Here is a 6,795-nt window from a genome sequence, read left to right as displayed (position 1 = left end):
GTAAATGGATGGATCTAGAAAATATCATCCTGAGTGAGGTAACCCAATCACAAAAGAACACACATGGTATTTACTCACTGATAAGCGGAGATTAGCCCAAAAGTTTGAAACAACAAAGATTCAACTACCAGACGACATGAAGCTCATGAAGAAGAAAGAACAAGTGAGGATGCCTAGGTCTTTCTTAGAAGGAGTAACTAAATAACCAAGGGAGCAAATATGGAGACAAAGTGTGGGTCAGAATCTGAAGGGGGGGTTGTAGGGAGACCATTGTGTCTGGGTATTCATTCCATATGCAGTCATCAAAAATAGACGCTGATAGGGATGTCAGGATGGGAAAGCTGACAGCAGCCTGATAAGGCTGTCTCCTTAGAGGTCTCTCAGAGTCGGACATACCCAGAGACAGGTACCCACAGCTATCCATTAATATGATCAAAGTTCCCAATGGAGGAGTCAGAGAGTAAATTGAAGGAACCGTGAACCATAAGGGCTGGTGGCCCTGTGAGGAGAGCAAGAATACCAACCAGCCAGAGCTCCCCAGGGTCTAAACCACCAGCCCAGGAGCACATAGGGAGAGACACATGACTCCAGCTGTATATGTAGGGGAGGATGGCCCTGTTGGGCATAGGTGGGAGACAAGATCATTGGTACCCTGAAGGCTGAGCACTGAGGGGGGGGGAATCTGAGGGTGGGGAGGGAGGCTGGGGGTAGGTGGGTAAACACCTTCATAGAGGCAGGAGGAGGGAGGATGGGATAAGGGGTTCCTGGGTGGTGGGGGAAATATGGTAAGGGGATAAAATTTGAAATGTAAATATTATATCCAATAAAAGGGGAAAAATAGAAAAGCGGTTAGAACCAACATTCTTAATAAAATGTCAGCCCTCTTTAAAAAAAAAAAAAAAAAAACCTATCTTGATACTAAAATTTGTTTTGAGAATTGTATATTGCAGAATGATCAACCTTGGTGTATCTACTCAACAAGCAAGCTGGGCAGACCTGCTCAAACCTCTGAGGTCCGTGAATTCTATCTGGAGGCATCGAAGACACAGCATCAGAGGATTGTCAACTTGCACTCCCCCCCACCCCTCTTCTAATATCTCAACGCCCATAATCAGCTTGAAGAAGCTAATGATGAGTCAGCGCCCCTATTCCCTGGGCATGGGGACTAAGGTGGTAAATGTTGGGCTGTCTCCCTAGGAAAAAGTAGTGGTTTTGTCGGAATAGAGAGGATTAACTAGGGTTTATTGCATAGCCATAACCTATTAGTAGAAATCTGTATAATTAATATCAAGATGAAGATATAAATTCTTAAATGGCACCAATTTACTTTGTTTACAAATTTTAAGGTTTTCAGTGGCATGAGCTTTTTAGTGATATAAGAGTGAGATGAATATTGTTACTCTCATAGGCATTGTACCAGTATAACACACTTAGGAATACAAAGCTTAGACCCAGTCCTTCTTTAACTTTTTTAACTGATTTGAGATGGTCAGCCTGTGAGTTAAGGGACTATAGCAAATTCATGACTTGGAGTTTATTATAAGGGTGTTCTCTATGTTTTATTTAGAAATAGCTGAGTGGAGTTAACAGGCAACACTCCAGATTACCTTACATGGATAGCTGGTTTTCAAAACATCAGAAATCCTTAGAATTGACATGACAAACATTTCAGTATTAATGTTCATTTTCATTAGAGACCTGTCTGCTCCGGACAGCTTCCTATGTTAAACTCTAAGAAGAAATTGAGCATCCTTGGAGTTACTCCAGTTGTGGTGAGACAGCCACTAGGCAAGAATTGCCACTTTCCTTCTACAGACAAATTACTGTCCAGAAAAGGACACACTTGCAGAATAGTCGACTGATTATATCTGCCTAGACAGAGTAATCAGCCCTTAATAATTCTGCAGCACTAAGGTCTGTCAGATGATCCTGGGCCAGAAGGCAGAAGAACAGATGCTCCAACGTTTCGAAGTAGAGCGAGTGTCCAGGTGTTCAGAGGTCTCTATAAATTGGCTAAGTTTTAGAAGCTATGCTTGGTGCTTCCCACAATTATAGTCAACTCAGTCATTCTGGATTTCTGATGGGGTTGAAAACTTATAGCTATTTACTTTGAGAGAAAAGATCTGAGTGTATGGTCATCAGCTGACATTCATCCTAAAGCCAAGGAAAAAGCCAGGTTCAGAACTAAGTGTTTTAATTAGGATAGATGACAGAGGTGCTGGTTAGTCAACAAAAGGATGGACTGGGTATTAGGACTATCTTGTACCTCACTGGTACAAATAGGCATAATTATGCTCTAATTGTATTTTGAGAGAAAAGTTTCCTTTTAACAGGAAGGGTGATGTGTAGGAGGAGCTAAGGTGGGAGGAGTACTGAGAGGAAGAAAAGGAGTAAGAAGAGGAGAAGAAGAAGGAGAGGAGAAGCTAGGTGATGAAAGAGAGATAGAGGGGGGAAACAGGGAAGCAGATGTTTATGTATCTCCACCAGTCAAAGATAGTTGATATATCTAGGTTGGGTAGTGGGTTACACCTCTGATTGAACAATACCAAACTTATAAAGCCTATGATTAACATTTCTTAAAAAAATGTATAAATGCAAAAAGGAAAAGGGGCATGGGATAGGGGTTTTCTAAGGGGGGGGAATGGGGAAACGGGATGGTATCTGAAGTGTAAATGAAAGATCTAATAAAAAAAAAATACTTAAAAAAAAAAAAAAAAAAAGAATATTTTATTCAACTTTTGGAATGTCCAGATTTTTTTTTAATCTTTTAGTTCATTTATGTTGCTTATTTCATTTGTTTAACTCTGTACATTGAACCACGCCTGCATTTCAAGGATAAAGTTAAGTTAGTCACTATAGATAATCTCATGTAAAATGTCTGCATTCTGTTTGCAAGTATTTTATTATTTTGAATATGTTCATCAGGGATATTGGTCAATAGTTTTCTTTACTTGTAGTATTTTTTTACATGATTTGGGTATTAGATTCTGTGTTAGTAAATGAATTTTAAGATTGATCCTCCTGTTTCTATTCTACTTATTATGTTAAGAGGTATTGGCTGTTGATTTACTTTGATACTCTAATAGAATTCTGTTATGAATTGATCTGGCTTTGAAATTTTTTTGTTTTTGTTTGAAAATCATTTATTACTATTTCAATTTCATCACTTGTTTGGGAGCATTTTAAATAGACTTCTTGTTGGCTTAATTTTGAGTGTTCATCAGAGAGACCTCTTATACCACCAAGAACCAGCTGCAAGACATAGCATAAACCCACAAATGACTTAGCACTCTCACAACAATTACTAATCAAGATTATTTTCACAGGCAACCCCACAGCACAATTAACTTGAAATAATTCCTCAACAGAAGTAAAGAGTTTATACCTCTTTGTTTAAAGTATATTTTTACACCTAAAATAAAAATCTATTTTAATGCCCCCCCCCAATTGTCATCAAAGAGTCTTCCTCTGATACTTACTAGAAACAAATGAAGGCATCCACAGGCAAACAGTAAGAGGAGAAAGAACCAAAACTGGAGAATTCTATTGTGTTCCTTCCCTCAGAACTCAGGGAACCCCAGAGAAGGAGACAAAAAATTTATAAGCCAGAGGGGATAAGGACATGAGGAAAACATAGCCCCAAAATTCAACTAAGTGGGTTTCATGGGGGCTCACTGAGATTGAAGCTATAATCACAGGGTCTGCATGGGTCTGCTCTCTCTCTCTCTCTCTCTCTCTCTCTCTCTCTCTCTCTCTCTATATATATATATATATATATATATATATATATATATATATGCTATGGCTATTGGTTTGCTATTAATGTAAGATTCATACACATAGAATAAGGGAGTCTCTCTTTCTTTTGCCTGTATTGGGGATTCTTTATCTTCTACTGGGTGTTGCTGCCCACCCTCTAGGGTTTCTGCCTAGTCTAATTGTAAATTTTTATGTTGTGTTCAGTTGATATGTTTGGGAGACCTACACATTTCTGAAAAAACACAGAAAAAGAGTATATCTGGGAGAGAAAGAATTGAGGTTCAATGGGGAATAGTAGTAGGAGGAGAAACTGGGGTCAGATGCATTGCATGAGAAAAGATAAAAATATTAAAATAAAAATACACATAAAAACCCTCATCACATAATAATCACAACTTTAAATGCACAGAACCAAGAAAGAATATTAAAAGCTATAAGGAAAAGAGGCCAAGTAACATATAAAGGCATACCCATCAGAATTATAACAGAATTCTTAACAGAGACTCTACAAGCCAGAAGATCCTGAAGAGAGGTCAACTAGACCTTAGGAGCACAAAAATGCCAGCCCCAGATAGTATACCCAGCAAAACTCTCAATAACCATAGATGGAGAAACCAAGATATTCTGTGATAAACCAAATTTAAACAATAGTTTTCTACTAACCCAACCCTACAGAAGATACACAAACAAAATCTCCAATACAAGAATTGTAACTGTAACCAAAAAAAGCAAGAATTTAAACATTTGACAACATACCCTCCCAAAAAAGAATCATACACAAATAATACCACCTCTAGCAACAAAAATAACATGAATCAATAATCATCTGTCTTTAATATGTCTCAAAATCAATGGGTCCAATTCCCAAATAAAAAGACACAGGCTGATACACTGGACATATAACAGGATCAAGAATTTTGCTTCATACAAGAAAAACACATCAATGACAATTACAAACACTACCTCAGAGGAGTACAAGGCAGGAGTAAAAAAGATTTCCTGGTCCCAAAGCAAATGGTCCCAGGAAACAAGCAGGAATTCTAATTCTAAATTCCAAAAAATACACTTTCAACCAAACCAAAATGGGAAAGAACACTTCATATTCATCAAAGGAAAATTTCACCAAGAAGTCTCAATTCTGAACATCTATGCTGCAAATACAAGTGTACCAATATTCATAAAAGAAATGATAATAAAGGTCAAAACACACATTGAACCTTACACAATAACAAAAGACTTCAACACCCTACTCTCACCAATGAACATGACATTAAAACAGAGTTACAGTTAAATTAATAGAAACTATGAATCAAATGGATTTAACAGTTATTTATATACTTTCTTCTCAGTACCTCATGGATGCTTCTCCAAAACTGACTATGTAATCAGACATAAAACAAACCATAACAGATAAAAAAAAAAGATTAAAATAATTCCATGCATTTTATCAGATCACCACAGACTAAATCTAGACATCAATAACAACAACAAAACAGAAAACCAATATACTTCTGGAAACTAAACAACTCTCTGTTCACTGATAACTTGGTTAGTAAAGAAATGTAGAAAGAAATAAAAAACTTTATAGAATTCAATGAAAATTAAGGCACATCATAACCAAACTTATGAGAAAACATGAAAAGCAGGTTAAGCAGAAAATTCATATCACTAAGTGCCTACATGAATAAATTGACAGAAGCTACAAAAGCCATTTAACAGCACACCTGAAATATCTAGAACAGAAAGAGGCAAACACACCAAAGAGTTGTAGAGGGCAGGAAATAGTCAAACTCAGAGCTGAAATCAGCCAGGTACAAACATAGAGAATGACAAAAAGAATCAACAAAACAAAGAGCTGGTTCTTTGAGAAATCAACAGGATAGATAAACCTTTAACCAAACTAACTAAAGGTTACAGTGGCAGTATCCAAATTAACAAAATCAGAAATCAAAAGGGAAAGATAACAACAGAAAATGAGGAACTTGAAAAAAAATCATCAGAACCCACTACAAAAACCTATATATTCAAAAAAACCCAACAACAACAACAACAAAAAAAAAACAAAACAAAAAAACAAACAAAAAAATAAAAAACCTGGTAAATCTAGATAAGATTGATGATCTTCTAGACAGATACCATGTACCCAAGTTACACCAAGATCAGGTGCACTGTCTAAACAGTTGCATAACTCCTACAGAAATGTAAATAGTCATCAAAAAATTCCCAAGCAAGATAACAAAAATGCCCAATGCCAGATGGTTTTAACTACAGAATTCTACCAAAACCTTCAAACAAGAGCTAATACCAATACTCCCCAAACTATTCCATGAAGTAAAAGCAGAAGGAACACTCCCTAATTTATTCTATGTATTCATTCATACTCTAACACCTAAACCACACAAAGATCCAACAAGGAAAGAAAACTTCAGACCAATCTTGTTTGTGAATCTTGGTTGCTTTGTACTACAGCTTGAGTTTAGTGATGGTGATTCCTCCAGGAATTCTTATATTGTTGAGAATTGTTTTGGCTATCCTAAGTTTTTGTTTGTTTGTTTGTTTTTCTGTATGAAGTTGAGAATTGATTTTTCCATATCTGTAAATATCTGAGTTGGAATGTTGACATGGATTTCATTTAATCTATAGATTGCTTTTGATAAAATAGTTATTTTCACTATGATAATCTTTAGTAGGAGAAGATGTGCTTAATCTTCAAGACCCTTGAGACCTCAGGGAAGGGTGAGGCCTGGTGGGGGGGCAGGGTAGCACCCTCTTGGAGCCAAGGGGTAGGAAGAATGGGAATAGGAACTGTGGGACAGGGGACTAAAAGTGGGGGCAACAATGGAAATGTAAATAAATAAAATAATAAAATATTAAAAAATAAATATACACATTCTAAAAAATTTGAATCCTTGTCTCAAGGGACTTTGCAGATATTGCTGCTGTAACACATGTGTGTCAGTGTCACAGAGGATAGAGGTTATGTCTATGCTCAGTGTTCTCATATATGTACATTTGAACTATTAGTAGCCTGACATT

General features: G+C 36.7%; 1 non-coding gene across 1 annotated transcript; it reads left to right on the top strand.

The window, feature by feature from the left end:
• The first annotated feature begins 6,667 nt into the window (after nt 1-6,667).
• Nucleotides 6,668-6,795, top strand: LOC143439905 (small nucleolar RNA SNORA17). The gene has a single exon (XR_013107908.1). It is a non-coding gene; the product is annotated as a small nucleolar RNA SNORA17 (small nucleolar RNA).

The sequence above is a fragment of the Arvicanthis niloticus genome, chromosome 27 (genome assembly GCF_011762505.2).
Source record: "Arvicanthis niloticus isolate mArvNil1 chromosome 27, mArvNil1.pat.X, whole genome shotgun sequence".
NCBI classification, from domain to species: domain Eukaryota; kingdom Metazoa; phylum Chordata; class Mammalia; order Rodentia; family Muridae; genus Arvicanthis; species Arvicanthis niloticus.
This window is presented reverse-complemented; position numbering and strand designations above follow the sequence as displayed.